This window comes from Ranitomeya imitator, chromosome 4 (assembly GCF_032444005.1).
Source record: "Ranitomeya imitator isolate aRanImi1 chromosome 4, aRanImi1.pri, whole genome shotgun sequence".
Classification (NCBI taxonomy): domain Eukaryota; kingdom Metazoa; phylum Chordata; class Amphibia; order Anura; family Dendrobatidae; genus Ranitomeya; species Ranitomeya imitator.
The window spans coordinates 694,359,132-694,378,051 of record NC_091285.1 but is presented as its reverse complement, the minus strand read 5'-3'; the positions used below and the strand labels follow the sequence as shown (position 1 = coordinate 694,378,051).

Sequence of the window (18,920 nt, the reverse complement as noted above, 5' to 3'; positions counted from 1 at the left end):
GATATCATGGAGTCATCAGACAAGGGGCCATAAACCTCTAGAAAAGAAAAGTCACAAGGATTTAGATCAAACCACCACCGACATAGTTTCAGTAAAGCTTAATGTTTTACAATAACAAACAGCAAACATATAGAGAACTGTTTGTGAAGTGAATAAACAAACATTTATCAAGATTGTGTCACTATGAGCGTTGTCTGTCACATCTCTAAATGTTTTACAAGAAATGCAGCTATGTGATTGTCTGAATGCATTCGGTGTACAGTATTTTAATCTTGTTTACAAATCGCCATTTGTATATTCTCCATTTGTACATTTGAGGCAGACAAAATCAAGGCTCTGAAGGAGAGAAACAAATATAGTGTACAAAGCTATATTTTTAATGAACTACTGAGGCAAACTAACAGCATTGCTTTATCAAATTTATATGAAGTGTATTATGTCCAATGTGAGCAACCAGGCAACACAAAAAGGAGCTTTTCAAGTGAGCGCTTTAAGGTACACAAATGGTATGAAGCATTTTCCAAGAAGGATGTGGTTTCACCAATGGGGGGTACCTTTTGTAAAAATAGACTAGTGCCATCACAGCCCCCCTTAACCAATCTTCACTGGCCTATAACAGTACAGAGCACGCTCAACCTGGTGATCTAGTGGCAGTTAAACAAGAGAAATTCCAGGAGACAGAGTTAAGAATTAGGCCCAATGGAATGCCATGCCCAATTTACCAATGTGGGGTCCTTTTTGGACTGATTAAAATAGTGCCATCACAGCCCCCTACACCTAAAAGCCTCGTACAGACCACATTCACCCTGGTCATCTAGTGGCAGTTAAAGGACACATTGCAGGAGACAGACTTAAGAAGTAGGCCCAATGTAATGTCATGCCCAATTCCCCAATGTGGGGTCCTGTTTTTACAAAATGAAATAGTGCCTTCACAGCCCCCGTGCCCAAAAATCACCGGCCTATAACAGTACTGAGCACGTGCACCCTGGTCATGTCGTCGGAGATAAGGAAGAGCCATTGCAGGAGACAGAGATAAGAATTAGGGCTAATGTAGTGGTGTGGATCTCTGAGACTTTTAATGCAGTGCATGATCTTCCAAACAATTCCCCAATGAGGGTACCTTTTTTAAAAATATACTAGTGCCATAGCATGCCCCTAGCCCAAACTTCAACGGCCTATAACAGTACTGAGCAAGTTCACCCTGGTGATCTAGTGGCAGGTACATTTTAGATTGCAGGAGACCGAGTTAAGAGGTTGGCCCAATGTAATGTCATGCCCAATTTCCCAATGTTAAATATTTTTTTTCTAAAAAGAAAAGAGTGCTATCACAGGCTCCTTGGTCAACATGCACAGTACAGAGCAGGTTCACCCTGATGATCTACTGGCAGGTAGAGGACAGATTGCAGGAGACAGAGTTAAGAAGTAGGCCCAAAGAAAAGTCATGCCCAATTCCCCAATATGTTGTCCTTTTTTCAAATATAAATGAGTGCCATCACAGCACCCTTGGCCAAAATGCACCGTACAGAGCACGTTCACCCTGGTGATCTATTGGCAGGTATAGGACAGATTGCAGGAGACAGAGTTAAGAAGTCGGCCCAATGTAATGTCAAGGCCAATTCCCCAATGTAAAATCCTTTTTTTAAAAAAGAAAAGAGTGCCATCACAGGCCCCTTGGCCAACATGCACCGTACAAAGCACGTTTACCTTGGTGATCTACTGGCAGGAACAGTACAGATTGCAGGAGACCAAGTTAAGAAGTAGGCCCAAAGAAATGTCATGCCCAATTCTCCAATGTGTTGTCCTTTTTTTCAAAAATAAGAGTGCCATCACAGCACCCTTGGCCAAAATGCACCGTACAGACCACGTTCACCCTGGTGATATAGTGGTTCTGGGTGAGGAGGATGAGAATAAGGAGGAAGATAAAAACAAACAGAGCAAATCTGGAAGCATATACCCATGTGTGGTTGTGAACAGGTGCATGACAATACATCTCCCCAAAACAAAGAATGTATTTGAGGTTATGTTTAGCTGGTTTCACTTGGCTGTGTACAGAAGTCTTTCCCAATCCAGGCCTTGTTCATTTTGATACGTCTCAGCCTGTCAGCATTTTCAGTTATAATTCCACCAGCTACACTAAAAACCCTCTCTGACAGAATGCTAGCAGCAGGGCAGGCCAGGACCTCCAAGTCGTAGAGAGCCAGTTCATGACACGTGTCCAGCTTGGATACCCAATAATTAAAAGGCACAGAGAAATCCTGGAGGATGTTTGTACGATCTGCAAGGTACTCCCTCACCATCTTCCCAAACATTGCACTTCTTGTGACAGCACCCCTTGCCTCTGTGCCGCCACGATGGGAGGGTCTGAGAAAACTGTCCCAGAACTTGGCCATTGCTCCCCTGCCTGAGCTGGATTGTACTTCTGTCTCTCTCGCTTGGCATCTTTGGTTGTACAACAAACTCTGACGTCTGCTGCCAGCGTTCTCACATGGGAATTTTCTAAGTAATTCAGCTACAAGGGCCCTGTGGTACTGCACATTTTTGTACACCTCTCTGCCTCAGGCAGAAGAGATTGAAAGTTATCCTTGTAGCGTGGGTGTAGAAGTGTCACCAACCAGTAATGAATATCACCCAAAATTTTGATAATCCGAGGGTCACGTGAAGTGCAGCACAACAAAAAGTCAGCCATGCGTGCCAGACTGCTAACAGGCAAGACTTCTGTGTCCTCACCAACAGGACAACTGACCATACTCTCCTCCTCCTCCTCCCTGTCATCAGGCCCTCCAACAGATCCTAATACAAATGGATTTGTAGTACCGTCTATAGCGCATAAAAGTAGCTCCTGTTCTTCCTCCTCCTCATTGCCTACCAATCCACTTTGAGAAGTCATGAGGCTAGGCTGAGTGTAATCCCCCTGTATGTTTCCTTCCTCCATGTCCTCATGCCCCACCTGTAATGCATCCTCTTTGATTGCGAGTAGAGAGTTTTTCAGAATGCTGAGAAGCGGGATGGTGATGCTAATTATGGTGTCATCGCCGTTCACCATCTTGGTGCAGTCATCAAAGTTTTGGAGGATGTTACATATGTCTGACATCCATGTCCAATCCTGAGATCTTATGTGTGGAGTCTGACCTGAAATTCGACGGCCTTTTGATGTTGGTAGTCAACAATGGCCCTCTTCTGCTCACAAATCCTTTCCAACATATGCAGCATAGAGTTCCAGTGGGTGGGGACATCACACAACTGTCGGTGAGCTGGAAGCTGAAACCGCTGCTGTAGTATGGCAAGGGCGGCTGAAGCTTTAGCTAACTTTCTAAAATGGGCAGACAGATGGCGTACTTTCACTAGCAGATCCGGCAGCTCCGGGTAGCTTTTCAGAAAACATTGAACCATGAGGTTAAGCACATGGGCCAAGCAAGGTACGTGTGTGAGCTCAGCTTTTCTCAGAGCCACCACCAGGTTACGGCCATTGTCACACACAACCATGCCTAGCTGTAGGTTCAGCGGTGTCATCCAAACATCTGACTGCTCTTTCAGCGCTGTCCACAACTCTTCTGCATTTTGCGGTTTGTCACCTATGCAGATTAGCTTCAGCATAGCCTGTTGCCGCTTGGCTGAAGCAGTGCTGCAGTGCTTTCAGCTTCTGCCTGGTGTGTGGATTTCAGACATGGAGGATGAAGAGGAGGAGGCGGAGGTGCAGGAGCTGTAGACTGTGAGGGCAACAGTGATTGACGTAGGGCCAGCAATCCTCTGCGTGGGGAGGATGTGTTCCATCCCAAGGTCCGACTGGGTCCCGGCTTCCACTATGTTAACCCAGTGTGCCATCATTAGATGTGCCGTCCCTGCCCACAAGCACTTGTCCACGTGTCAGTGGTTAGGTGGACTTTCCCGGTAACAGCATTGTTGGCACGGGTAATGTTGTGGGACACATGCTGGTGTAATGCTGGTACGGCACACCGGGAGAAATAGTGGCAACTGGGGACCGAGTACCTTGGAACAGCCGCCGCTATCAGGTTGTGGAAAGCTTCCGTCTCAACAAGCCTAAAAGGCAGCATTTCTAGCGCAAGCAGAAGAGAAATATTAGAATTGAGCACTGTGGCCTGGGGGTGTTGGCTGGGTATTTCCGCTTGCGTTCCAAAGACTGGTTTATAGACAACTGAATGCTGTGCTGGGACACACACATGGACGTGCTTGCTGATGGTGCTGCTTGACTGTGGCCCACAACAGGTGCAGGGCTAGAGGCATCGTCACAGGCACGGTGTACTGGGGATTGGCTTCTATGCAAAACAGTGGAAGAAACAGTGGTGTGACCAGCAGGCAGTGGTCCTGGAGCCTGGGGTTCGGCCCAAAAAGTCGGGTGCTTTGCTTGCATGTGCCTGTTCATGCTGGTGGTGGTCAGGCTGGTTGTTTCGCTGCCCCTGCTGATGCTGGCATGGAAGGTGCTGCAAATGGCCTGTTTGGGGTTATCAGCAGAGTCTTTAAAAAAAAGCCAGACTCGGAAGATCTGTCAGATGGAATGGCAACTTCACTCATGTTGGTGTTACGGGGAACGGATGCACGCCTTGTGTCTGTGGCCACCACACTGCTTCTTCCTGCCTGTTGGGGGGATATGCCTTCTTCCCATTTGTGCTGCTGTCCTCACTATGCATGTCCTAATGCCAGGTTGGGTCAGTCACTATGTCATCCACCACCTTGTCTTCCACATCTGCACCCTGCTCCTCCTCCTGACTTTCTGGCAATTGTGTCTCATTATCGTCCACCTCTTGTGACACTTTCCCACCATCACCTTCGTGTGACCGGGGCTGGTCAAAGCTTTGGGCAGCTCTACATGTGATCTCATCTTTCTCCACTTCAAGTTGACCGGCAGAGATTTCTGAATCTTGAAATGGAAAACTGAACAGCTCTTCAGAGTGTCCAAGTGTGGGATCAGTTGTCTCAGGGCATTCGGTAGGGTGGGAAGAAGGAGGATCAGGGTGAGGAATATCCGGGCCACACTCACGGCTACTCAGACTTGACCATGTGGAAGACAAGGTGGTGGTGGTGGCTAAGAGACTGGAAGCATTATTCGCTATCCAACCAACAACCATTTCACACTGCTCTGGCTTCAATAGTGGTTTGCTGCGGTCCCCTAGAAACTGGTACAGGAAGGTCAAGTAAAGAAGATGTGGGTCTTTGTTGTTGCCCACTTTTACCTTGCCCACGGCCTCGTCTTCTGGATGCACCATCAGCATCACATGCCCATGCCCATTGCCTTGCCCGTTTTAAATGAACTACTGCACTATTTCAAATGCTCAACACAAATGTCTTTATTAGTAGTGAAATAATATGTGATCAGTATGCCTGCAAATCTACGATTTTTCAAGCCCAAACACCAGGCAGGCCTCAGCCTGAACTCACAGACTGTATACATTTTTTTTCAAGTTAATTTATGCGAAATAGCGCTGTATAGGATTTGAGTATCTCACAGCCAAAAAATAAGTACACCGGCCTCCAATGCTCAAAACTTGGAGCACAGATATATGACGGCTGTAACAGAAATACCACACTGGCAAATCTGTGGCCTTTCAAATTTTTTGGGGGGCTAAATTGCTCTGTATAGAATTTGAGTGTCACACAGCCACAAAGTAAGTACACCGGCCTCCAATGCCAAAACTTAGAGCACAGAGATATATGAGGCTTTTTTCGGTGTATTTAAAACACCAAAAAAAAAGGGGGCACAAGGCTAGCACACACAACTATGGTATGTATGCCTGACAAACTATAATTTTTCAACAGGCATCAGTCTGACAGAACAGACTGTATTTTTTTTTTGTGGGGGGGGATTTGTGGAAAAAAAAATTGTTATATAGACAGTAAATAAGCTGCAGCGGCAGGCAGTTATGGAGCTTTGGGAGAGATGCAGTGGGAGCAATGGGGGCATATACAGTGCCTGCAGGCCTTGCACTGATGTGGCTATGCTGTGCCCTGCCTACCTAGCGCTGCAATATCGGGACCCACAAATTAGCCCCGAAGAGGACTGTTGGTTTCTGAGGAGTTGTGGATATAAGAGTTGCAGACCTACACTAACTCTAAAACCACGATTTTGACCCTATCTCGGCAGCTCTCCCTACACTCGCTGAAATAGGAACAGAATGCGGTGAGCAGGGCGGCACCAGGTCTCTTATACTCTTATACTCGTGATGATGCTGTGCAGCCCAGCCAATCACGACCACATCAAAGATGGCTGCGGCATTTCATGGTCTGGCAGACAATCCCTGCACCATGATTCGGTCTCTAAAGTCCGCCAAAAAGGCGGGGTGGAGACTGCAGTTACCGCCGAATAATCCCGGAAATCCTCGCTGCTCGCCAAGTACCCCGAGTACCCCAATACTCGGGCGAGTGACAAATAGCGATGAGCACGTTCGCTAATCACTAGTAAGGACAGTAAGTGGCTTAGCAACATGTGAAAACCCCTTGATAAATTTTCTATAATAGTCGGCGAATCCCAGAAAACTCTGCAAAGCCTTAAGATCATGAGGTTGAACCCAATGTATTATTGCCTGTACCTTCCCAGGGTCCATCTTAAATCCTTCCGCTGACAAGATAAACCCGAAGAAAGAGATTTCCTGAACAGAAAAAAAAACATATTTCTCTAATTTCGCAAACAGAGAGTTCGCCCTCAGTTTCTGTAACACAATACAGACATGTTCCTGGTGCGTGTCCAAGTCTGCAGAGAAAATTAGAATGTTATCAAGGTAAATAACTATATATCTTCCAATGTAATCAGATAAAATATAATTCATAAAATTTTTAAACACAGCAGGTGCATTAGATAATCCGAAAGGCAGGCATGGTGGAAGATTCGGCTCCTACAACCAGCTGCCTATACAGGTTAAGGATCTGTGGACCAAACTAAGACTAAGCCTCATCGGGCTCTAAATATCACTGCAGGCACAGAACGAGGGTGAGGGCTCTCACTCCTTCTTCCCCTCCACAAACAGAGGGGTCACCGCAGCGGAGAGTGGCACATGCTGCTGGAGGAAAGCCGGTCCGGAGTGCAGAAGCGTCTCCCCTCTCCTTAACAAGCCGAGCTGAAGACACCGGCGGCTCACACGAGGAGGACTGAGGCCGTGAACACAGGAGCAGCCTCTGCCAGCTTGCACCACCAGACGAGAGCGGGGACAATCAGACCTGTGGACCAGGACACAGCAGCGCCGTCTCCAGAGACAGAAGCGAGAATACCCAGCAGCAACGGGAGATAGAAGAGTGACCGCCAGTACTACAGCGGCGAGCGGTGAGTGACATATACACCGTCACCGCTCATACTGAACAGCCTCTACTTCCCACACAGTGCCGCCGGTCTCTGACGCCAGCCCCTTCAGGAACGGCCCACAGCACTCTCTACAGAGCCCCCGCATCAGCTGACTGTGGCCACACGGAGAGACCGGACTTAACAGCCGAGCCCCTGCACACTACCGCTGTACTCAAGAAGCAGCTGACAGGAGCCGAGTGTGCCACCAGACCTGCACCAGGAAGCAGTGCGGAGCGATTCATCAGTGTCACAGATCAGCGGTGCCGGTCCACTTGCTGGTGGCAGCCGCTGCGACCCCCCTCCTCTCCTGCACCACAGCCAGGACATCGCAGCACTCAGCCATCCTGTCGGGCACAAGACACGGGCCACAGCACTCGCACTGGAGCTCCTGCATCATAAGCAGGAAACCGCTCCTGACCGCTGAGCGCCGGCACAGGGAGCAAGATCGTCACCTGGAGACGCACCACAGCCTGAGGAGAACATCACAGACCGGAGCTTTACAGCAGCACCCTGATGGGCAAAGGTAACATAATCAGCAGGAGCCACATTGTGGAACTTGACTAGTACTGACAGCGGGAGCCGCATTGTGGAATTGGGCTGGTGTTATTGGCGGGAGCCGCAATGTGGAAATAGGCTATAACTGTGGAGGGGAGCCGTGCTGTGGAACATTAGTATTGTTACTTGCGAGAGCCAAGCTGTGGAACGTAACATCTATATCATTATCTAGGAATAGAGCCTTAGCTAACCAAAGACTTAACCCTTGGTCTACCCATCTGGTGGTAATACCCACCACTAATATGCTCACCTAGCTCTTCTTTTCTTATATGCATGAGTGGTGATCTCATTATCACACGCTATAATAATAAATGATGGTTAAAACAAATAAAGAGCGTGGCAAAAGCTTAGATACAGCCCTCTACCAAGGCAAGCAGAGCGAGATGGACAAGTTTTCGACCCGAGCTACCCCAAAAAATTCTCGCTCCAACACGGGCACGGAGGAGCGCGACGATGACTCTAACTCAAGCGACGAGGCCTCAGGTAGCGACATGGCCCAATCTGACTCGGGCAAACTTTCTAGATCTTTCCTGAAGAAATCTTTAGCACAAGCCATGAAACCACTGATCGCAGAAATATCTGGCATGAGAGCAGACTTATTACAAATTGGCAACAGGGTGGAGTCACTTGAAACGTCCCATACCTCTCCGATTACCCATTCTAACCACATGAAAGATCACTTAGACTTCCATAGAGCACAACTGAACACCTCACTCCTTGCCCTGGAGGACCAGGAAAATCGGAGCTGCAGTAAAAATATAAGAATAAAAGGTCTACCAGAGAGTGTTGCCACAGAAATATTGGAAAAAGCAACAAAAGAAATCTTTGCTTTACTAACTCCACAGGAGAGATGCAATCAGATTGTAATAGAAAGGGTGCACAGGTCCCTTAGACCCAAACCGAAATCCACTGATCCTCCAAGAGACGTGATATGCCGCTTGTTGAACTAGCTTGACACCTTCGCTATACTATCAGCTGCAAGAGACACCAAATCTCTCTCTTAGGAAGGGGCACATATCCAGCTATACCAAAACATAGCTCCGTCAACTCTAGCAAAACGAAGGATCCTCAAACCCCTCTTGGATGTTCTGCGCTCCAACAAAATACTCTATAAATGGCTGTTCCCGTTTGGCTTGACGATACATGGAGGTGGAAAACAGGTTACAGTCAGGAGCCCAGGAGATCTGCCCAAAGTGTGGGATACCTTCAATTTAGCTGAAATGGACATCCCCTCCTGGTTGCCCTTAGACATGGACCAACACTCGCCCACCCCTCTTCCTGCCTTTGCTGGTGGTCAGGGCGACTGGACACCGGTGAAAAGACACATGTCCCCTAAACAGGGGAAAAGCGGAATAAAGAAGAAACCGCCTACCTGAGCTGGTCTAGTGTCTCTTCGATACATCACAAAACTCATGGCCTAATGAGTTACTACCTGCCTGATCCAAATGATGGCTCTGTTTAACTTTTTCAACATGTTATTGAAATGTTATATGTTGCTTGATAATATTTTCTCTTTCCTCAAAATTCACAGACTGCCACTCGTGCATTCACTATTATTCTGCCTATCTGCAATGGGAGGAAGTTCCGACCCCCCGCCTCTGCAGCGGATAGGTATCTTTTCTGTATATATAAGTTGTGTTACTTTTTTGGTTACTGTTAATAATACTGCTTTTATTGAATTGTTGGATTGGAAAACATACAAAAAGCTCTTCACCATGTTACTTGCACAGTATGAGAAGGGTTGACACTCCAGCCACCATAGTCGTGGCTTCTTATAATGTCAAGGGCATACGTTCACCATGCAAGAGAGGCCAAATTATGAATCTTTTACACTCTAAAAAGTCCCACATAGTTTTCTTACAAGAGACACATTTTAAGAGAGATAGAGACCCAGATACGTCCAGATCTCGCTACCCAACTTGGTCCCACAGCACAGGGAACTCAGCTTCTAAAGGAGTGAGCATAGCTATAAAAAAAAAATGTACCCTTTACCCCACACCACACGATAGCCTATAAGATCCAGAAGGTAGATATATAATGCTAGAGGGCCTCTTGGGGAACACTAGGGTCACCTTGTGCAATCTATATGCTCCAAATAAAGACCAGGTTGGCTGGCTATGTAAAATACTAAACACGTTAAAATTGTTCTCTGAAGGTCTTTTAATAATGGGAGGGGACTTTAATGTGTCCCTTAACCCATTCTTAGACACATCCTCTGGCAAGTCTGCTATCTCCCAAAAAACCCTGAAAAAACTACATCTCTCCCTTCAAGCCCTAAATCTTATAGACCCCTGGAGATCTCTTTTCCCTTCCCGTAAAGATTATACTTTTTTCTCTCATCCACACAATAGTTACCATATTATCAGTCACCAAACTTACCATTGGTAAAATCTTCAGAGATCGATATCATCTCCCTATCTGATCACGCCCCCATCTTCCTTGAGCTGTCTAACTCGACATTACCGTTACCCGCTAGGTCTTGGACACTAAACGAAACATTACTTGACTCTAGCTTCCAGCTCACAAAGTTAACAGATACCCTTAACCTTTACTTCCAAGAAAATATGCATTCAGGCCCACCCATACCCATGGTATGGGAGGCACATAAAATGGTGATAAGAGGGGAGCTCATTGCGCTAGGCTCACATTTAAAGAAAGAGAGGCTGAAACAGACATTATCTATCTTACATCAGATCAATTCTCTCGAAAAGATACACAAAAGGTCACAGGCGAAGGGGGTGCAAGAAGAATTAATATCTCTTAGGAATGATTTGAAAAACCTATTGAACATTCAATCAGCCAAAATTTATATGAGGAGCAAACAGAGGTTCTATCTCCATGGCAACAGAAGCAGCAAGCTCATGTCTTCTTTGCTCAAGAAACGTAAAGATAAGACATTCATCACTCAGCTCAAAACTGAGAAAGGCTCCTTATGTCAGAAACTGCTGAAATTGCCAGGGAGTTTAGGACCTTCTATGAGAACCTCTACAATTTAAGCCCACCAGACCTTTTTCAGGACCCTGTGCCAGCTATCGAGAGAATCAATGAGTTCCTAGCTCCTCTAAAACTTCCCAAACTAACTAAAGAAGGCCAACCCTTACTGACATCCCCCGTTACCTCCAAGGAGATTTTAGACACCCTCTCCACTATCCCTAATGGTAAGACCCCGGGCCCAGACGGTCTCTCAATCATTTACTACAAAAAACTAATAAAACCTCAATTGCCCCATTTAGTCACCCTATTCAACTCCTACCTTAAAGGCCAACCTATACCTAAGCAATCTCTAGAAGCCTTTATTACTGTCCTACCGAAAGAGGGAAAAGACCCCAACCTATGTTCTAGTTATAGGTCAATAATGCTACTTAATGCGGACATTAAACTGTGGGCAAAAATCTTAGCGGGAAGACTGAGCAACATCCTACCCAAGTTAATCCACTCAGACCAGGTAGGCTTTGTTAAGGGTAGAGAAGGCAATGATAATTCGACTAAGATCATACAGGCTATGATGTTCGCTAGGAGCCGTAGTGTTCCCTTGGTTCTCCTGTCAACAGACGCCGAGAAAGCGTTTGACAGGGTGAGCTGGAGCTATATGGAAAGGGTTTTGTTTAAATTTGGCCTACCAGAGCAATACATCTCAGCAATTCTTTCCCTCTACTCCCAACCTACAGCTAGAGTCTGAATTAACGGCACCCTATCTGATAGTTTTAACATCAACAATGGGACTAGACAGGGTTGCCCGTTGTCCCCGTCACTGTTCATATTGGTAATAGAGACGTTGATACAGAGCATTAGACAAGAAGAAGGGATAGAGGGGCTGAAAATTGGCTCCGTGAAACTAAAAACGCTAGCTTTCGCTGACGACTTGCTCTTCCTCATCTCTAACCCACCACAGGCTTTCCCCATCATTCTCAAGATATTCCATCAATTTGGCCTTCTATCAAATTTTAAAATTAATACGGGGAAATCCGAAGCCCTGAACATCACTCTTCCAAGATCCAAAATAACTTCTCTCAGCACCCAAACCCCTTTTTTTCATGGGCCAAGTCCTCTATTAAATATTTAGGAATCTCAATAACCGGTAACCCTCTAGACCTCTTCCAAGCTAACTATCCCCCATTACTAAAAAAGTTGAGACCCTAATGAAGTCCTATGGATTGCCCACACTATCTTGGATGGGACGCATTAACGTATTCAAGGCATATATTATGCCATTAATACTGTATGCTATGAATATGGTCCCCATCCGGATACCTTTGACCTTCTTTAAGAGACTAAAAACAACTATCTCTAAATTCATTTGGAAGTCGAAACCAGCCAGATTACCCTATAAATCATTATCTTATCCCATCTCCTCGGGGGGGACTGGGAGTCCCTGACCCATATCTCTACTATAGAGCTATACATCTTAGCAGATGGCTGAGGGTGATATCGTATTGGGAGGGGGGAAATGGAGATAGCATTGACCTGGCCCTGTTGGGCCCTCGCGGCATCCCCTATCTTTGGTCCGGAGCCAAGCCATTAAACGTCACTGGATTGGACGAGGTGACACTCACAACATTGAAAGTAAAAAGACTTCTGAATAAGGAGCTACCATTAGATACCTTCCCCTCTACACTGACACCTATTTGTGCTATACCATTCCTGATTGATCCAACGTTTAGGGATCCATATAAACTTTGAACAAATTTACCCAATGAAACTCTAAATGGATTTTACAATAATAAAATTTCCTTCAGAAACTCCATATTTAACGTACCGTCCTGCAATTTATACAGAAATACCCGTCCAGGTCAAATTGGTCTTGGTTGGATGTCCTAACCAAATTCCCGCTTCCAAGACTTAACATTATATCCCGTATATATTCCCATCTCTCCACCCCTCCCTCACCAAATAAACCCTCATTCATATACTCATGGGAGCTGGAACTGGGCATCTCTTTCTCAGGAGATCAAATCTTTAGGATATTATCTAGCGCTAGAGGCTTCTCTAGGTGTATACTTTTGCAGGAGAATGCTTACAAAATCCTGACTAGATGGCATTTAACCCCAGCGAAACTCCTCCAGAGAGGACTTGTTAATAATGGGACCTGCTGGAGATGCTTAAATGCGGTGGGTCACCACACACATATCTTCTGGGACTGCCCCAAAATAAGAATCTTCTGGAAAGAAATTGGCTCTATCCTTAAAAAATTAAATTTTATCAAATCAAGCCTTCGGGCGGCGGAGGCTCTCCTCTCCTGCCCATCCGTTAATTTCTTGCCAAGGAAACATGGCCTACTTCCTCTCCTGATAGGCGCTGCCAAGCACCAAATTACGTTGCATTGGAGGGACAACTCTCCCCCCACTGTGTTGGGATGGTATACCAAGGTAGACCAAATATCACAACTTGAAGAACTATCGAGCTGGGGGGTCTCTGGCCATGAATCATATCTGTCTACGTGGGCTCCCTGGAAAAAAATTAGAGAGGCCGGCACCCTTAAACGTTCTTGACTGCCTTTGACATCTTGTCTTACTAGAAAGTTACCCATGCGACTTAATTACACCTATCTCAAATTGTATGTAACCAACCAATAATTATATTTTGTAGGTGTTTTCTACATGTTGTTCCCCCTATTTCCTGCCCTCTTCCCTTGATCCTTCTTCTCCCTTTTCCCCTGCCCAGTTCCTACGCTCCCCTACCCAACTTTCCCCAACCATTCACCTTCTTTCCTCTCTTAATTACTTGGCTCATTGTCTTGTTGCGCCTGATAAGGCCGTTATTGTATGAACAATGGACAAAAGAAAATTTGCCTTATTATTGTAATGTTTACTGTTTTACTTATAAATAAAGAATTTAAAAAAAATAATAATCCGAAAGGCATAACAAGGTTTTCAAACAGACCCTCAGATATTAAAGATGCTGTTTTCCCCTCATCACCCTCCCGGATGCATATCAAATTGTAAGCCCCTCTAAGATCAAGTTTAGAAATCATCCTGGCCCCCAAAAAATTATTATATAGATCAGGAATGAGTGGAAGTGGGTAAGTATTTGTAACCGTGATCTTGTTTAGTTCTCGGAAATCAAGGCAATGACGGAGACCCCCATCTTTCTTTTTCATCCAGCAGCTATTGGGGAGGAGGAGGGACTGATATGACCCTTCCGTAGACTTTCGTTAATATATTCTTTCATGGCGGTCCGGTCAGGCTTCGACAAATTGTAAAGGTGAGCTTTTGGCAATTTGGCACTAGGAAAAAGATCAATTGCACAATCATAAGGACAACTGGAGGTAGTATCTCCACTTCTTTTTCTGAGATCACATTTCCAAAGTCCTTCAGGTACCCTGGAAGACCCTCCAGACTAGCGGAGCATATTTGTAAATTTTTTAGACATTTCTTGGAACTGTTGGGGCTCCATTTCACAATCTCCTTCAGACACCAAACAATAACTAGATTGTATATTTGCAACCATGAAAACCCCAGTACCAATCCAGCAGGTTTATTATCCAACACAAAACAGGAACAGGAGATGGATTCAGAGTGAAGTGCTCCCACTCGGAGAGTGAAATCCACCGTTGCTCTCATGACCAAATGGTGGGCTAACGGTGCCCTATCAAGGGCGATGATTTGAATGGGTCTTTGAAAACTAACTGTCCCTAACCCTATTAAACAAGTGTGTGGTTTATACTTTAAGCAGATATTCCCATATTTTATTCCATAGTCCACTGCAATATTGTATACAGCTTGAAAAATAAAAAGAATTATGATGATATATGATCTCAGGTTATTATGGTTCTGTAATATTGTAATATGGAATATTCCATACCCACTGCCCATATTTGGAGAGCAGAGGTCCTCTGACCAGGAGCCACTTGTCACATCCAGAAAGAGAATGGATGCAAAGTTATGCTTCCTCCATTCACCTTTCTAATGGCGATGAGTAGAATAACCTTTAGTCATTGTGGGCAGTAAAATAGAATCTCTTTTTACTTGCCACTAGGCTGTGTTTATAGGATATTGTTCTTCTGCAAATTGTATTCTGATACAATTCCGGGTAGAAAGCTCTTTGAAGAGCACAGATTAATGGGAACATCTGTTTTACTCTGTCATTTGAACCCAGAGGAGAATATAGAGGGCCTTTATGAGTCTGCGAGTTCATACTATTACTCTTACTCATTGGCCTATTGTAGATGATGTGATTGTCCAGGTGGTCCATACTCCTTGATTGGACTCATAAAACTTATGGCCAATGGTCAAGCTGAGAATTACGAGTTCACAAAGCATCATTTAAGGTAAATCTAGTTACAGGATCTGATAGAGATTCCCTTAACTGCTCCAAAACAGTGTACTACCAACCCATACCATACCATGCTTAGACCCAACCCGCTCGATGACGCTAGGTCACATTCAGGTTGATCACTACTTTAGAAAATATTCTCTCACCAATGGTCAAGATCTGGTCCAGTCTTCCTCTGTTCCGGGGAGAAGGATGGCTGAATGAGGTGGAGAAGTCAAATTTCCAGTGACTGTGGATGAACCAACTCCTTCAAATGTTTTCTCATGATGAAGATTTCAGACGCAACAACAAGACAAGTTATGAAACTTCCATAATGAATGGGAGTGGTGAGCTAAGTTCTCAGCTCGGAATAATGGGCGAGATGCCAACTGTAATAATGTGATAAGATAATGATAGATTACATAACAAATAATCTCTAGCACCCAGATTGCAAAAATATTCATATCCACAGCATTAATGCATCCGAAAATAGACACTGCAGAAACTACATGAAAGAATACTCCACCTTTTCAGAACCCAGGTCCACATAAATCTGTAACAAACTGTGATTTTCCACAAGATGTTGAATTATGGAGATATTATCTTCTCTATGAAAATACAATATTTCTAGTATACAAAAGTCAGTGCAACATTGTACAACCTCCTACAATCCATTCTTCTGTGTGCAACAAGTCCTACTATTGTATAGAAAAACAACCTGGTGTTAATTGGAAACCATTAACAAGTAGGTTAGCAGCTGCTATTGAATCTCATTATGACTGATAATATGACTCATGCAACATTTATTGCAATCAGAAATGGAAAAGTGTCAATATAAACTTATGAAGAAGGTCCAGCACTTACCATGCGTCAATTATGACACTGATGTCTTAGGCTGGTTTCACATTTGTGTTTTTTTTTTGCGTTTTTGCGGTAAAAAACACAAAAAAAAGCATGCGTTTTTTTTCCTATACTTAACATTAAAAACGCATGTGTTTTTTTGCATGCGTTTTCACGCGTTTTGCAACGCATGCGTTTTTTCTCTGCATGCGTTGTGTTGCATAAATGTAACATGTAGTAATTTTAGCGGCGTTTTTTTGCGGTAAAAAAAAAAACCGTATTGATGTCTATGTAAATGCATGCGTTTTTAAGCACATGCGTTTGCATGCATTTTTAAACGCACGCGTTTTTTTAGAAAAACACAAGAATACACACTTATAAGCCACGCCCCAACCCTAACCCTAACACAAACTCTAACCCAAAGTGTAACACAAACTCTAACACAAACTGTAACACAAACTGTAACCCAAACTCTAACCCAAACTGTAACACAAACTCTAACACAAACTGTAACACAAACTCTAACACAAACTCTAACACAAACTGTAACACAAACCCTAACACAAACCCTAACCCTAACCCTAACACAAACTCTAAACTTAACCCTGACCCTAACCCTAACACAAACTCTAACCCTAACCCTAACCCTAAAACACAAACTCTAACCCTAACCCAAACTCTAACCCAAAATCTAACCCAAACTCTAACACAAACTCTAACACAAACTGTAACACAAACTGTAACACAAACTGTAACACAAACCCTAACCCTAACCCAAACCCTAACCCTAACCCAAACCCTAACACAAATTCTAACCCTAACCATAACCCTAACACAAACTTTAACCCTATCCCAAACTCTAACACAAATTCTAACACAAACTCTAACACAAACTGTAACACAAACTCTAACACAAACTGTAACACAAACTAACACAAACTCTAACACAAACTGTAACACAAACTGCAACACAAACTCTAACACAAACCCTAACACAAACCCTAATCCTAAAACACAAACTCTAACCCTAACCCAAACTCTAACCCAAACTCTAACACAAACTCTAACACAAACTCTAACATAAACTCTAACCCAAACTCAAACCCAAACTCTAACCCAAACTCTAACACAAACTCTAACATAAACTCTAACACAAACCCTAACCCTAACCCAAACTCTAACCCTAACCCTAACCCTAAGGGATCCTAACCCTAACCCTAACTCGAAGGGTTAGGGTTAGGATCCCTAGGGTTAGGGTTAGGATCCCTAGGGTTAGGGTTAGAGTTTGTGTTAGGGTTAGGGTTATGATCCCTAGGGTTAGGGTTAGGGTTAGGATCCCTAGAGTTAGGGTTAGGGTTAGGGTTTGTGTTAGGGTTAGGGTTAGGGTCCCTAGGGTAAGGGTTAGAGTTTGGGTTAGGGTTAGGGTTTGTGTTAGGGTTTGTGTTAGAGTTTGTTTTTGAGTTTGTGTTAGAGTTTGGGTTAGAGTTTGGGTTAGAGTTTGGGTTAGAGTTTGTGTTAGAGTTTGGGTTAGAGTTTGGGTTAGAGTTTGTGTTAGAGTTTGGGTTAGAGTTTGGGTTAGAGTTTGGGTAAGGGTTAGAGTTTGTGTTTTAGGGTTAGGGTTAGGATCCCTAGGGTTAGGGTTAGGATCCCTAGGGTTAGGGTTAGAGTTTGTGTTAGGGTTAGGGTTATGATCCCTAGGGTTAGGGTTAGGGTTAGGATCCCTAGAGTTAGGGTTAGGGTTAGGGTTTGTGTTAGGGTTAGGGTTAGGGTCCCTAGGGTAAGGGTTAGAGTTTGGGTTAGGGTTAGGGTTTGTGTTAGGGTTTGTGTTAGAGTTTGTTTTTGAGTTTGTGTTAGAGTTTGGGTTAGAGTTTGGGTTAGAGTTTGGGTTAGAGTTTGTGTTAGAGTTTGGGTTAGAGTTTGGGTTAGAGTTTGTGTTAGAGTTTGGGTTAGAGTTTGGGTTAGAGTTTGGGTAAGGGTTAGAGTTTGTGTTTTAGGGTTAGGGTTAGGCGCTCATTCTTAGGAAGGAAGCGTCCGAGGGCGCGTCCGAGGGCCTGAAGGACCTTAGATGATGTCGTGACTTGTGATTGGTCTCGTGATGCCCATGTGACTGCTCACGCGACCAATCACAAGCCGCGACATCATCGAAGGTCCTTCAGGCGCTCATTCTTAGGAAGGAAGGCTGCCGGTGAGAACCAGGGCGCGTCCGAGGGTAAGTATATCAATATTTTTTATTTTGATTCTTTATTTTACACTTAAATATGGATCCAAGGGCCTGAAGGAGAGTTTCCTCTCCTTCAGACCCTGGAAACCATTAGAAACCCAATGCACTGCATTGGGTTTCGTGTTTCGGCCGACCCCGACCCCGACTTTTCTATAGGATCGGCCGATTTCACTCGACCCGACTTTTGAAAAAGTCGGGTTTTGTGAAACCCGACCCGATCCTATAAAAAGAAAAGTCGCTCAACCCTACTCATTAGAATGCCCACGTTAATTCGAGATGAATGCTGGGTTTGTTATGACTATGACATGTTTTGTAGCGGAGTTATAGAAATTAGATATAGGTTAGGGTAAAATTAGTTAACTGAAGAGGTAGGAGGGACGAGGTGATCCAACCCCTTTCTGGGATGTTACAGGCTGCAGCTATAACTGTCTGCCCAGATCCCAGCAGTGCCTTCTTGTCTTTTTCCTGGAGAGCCCTGAGCACGTCCCATGAACTGGGATGTATGGAAGCTCCACTAGCCTGTGTGCCTGCAATGCTCTGAGAACATGTGAGTGTTATCTTTTCTCCTGTAATCCCTTTATGTTATAATTACCTTGTACATATTTGGCAATTGTCTCATTTGTAACATCATTTGTCATCATTTGTAAAATCATCATCATTTGTAAAATATTTTGATAAAACACTGCCTGAAACTTTTGATGGGGTATTTTATTTAATACTAGTTCGTTCTCCTGTTTTAAACCGTACCCTATGTGCCCAAAAGCC

The 18,920-nt window shown here is 44.5% G+C and overlaps 1 protein-coding gene across 3 annotated transcripts in view; it reads right to left on the bottom strand.

Annotated features, from left to right (window-relative positions):
• Positions 1 to 15,404, bottom strand: part of LOC138677390 (uncharacterized) — a 66,916-nt gene extending 51,512 nt beyond the window's left edge. For 2 of the 3 annotated variants that reach the window (XR_011320882.1, XM_069767475.1), the window contains exon 1: positions 15,262 to 15,383. The gene's annotated coding sequence lies outside the window, so the exon portion shown is untranslated. Of the gene's footprint in view, positions 1 to 15,261 lie in introns of all 3 variants that reach the window. The other variant, XR_011320881.1, reaches the window with a different exon arrangement.
• Between the last annotated feature and the right edge of the window lie 3,516 nt (positions 15,405 to 18,920).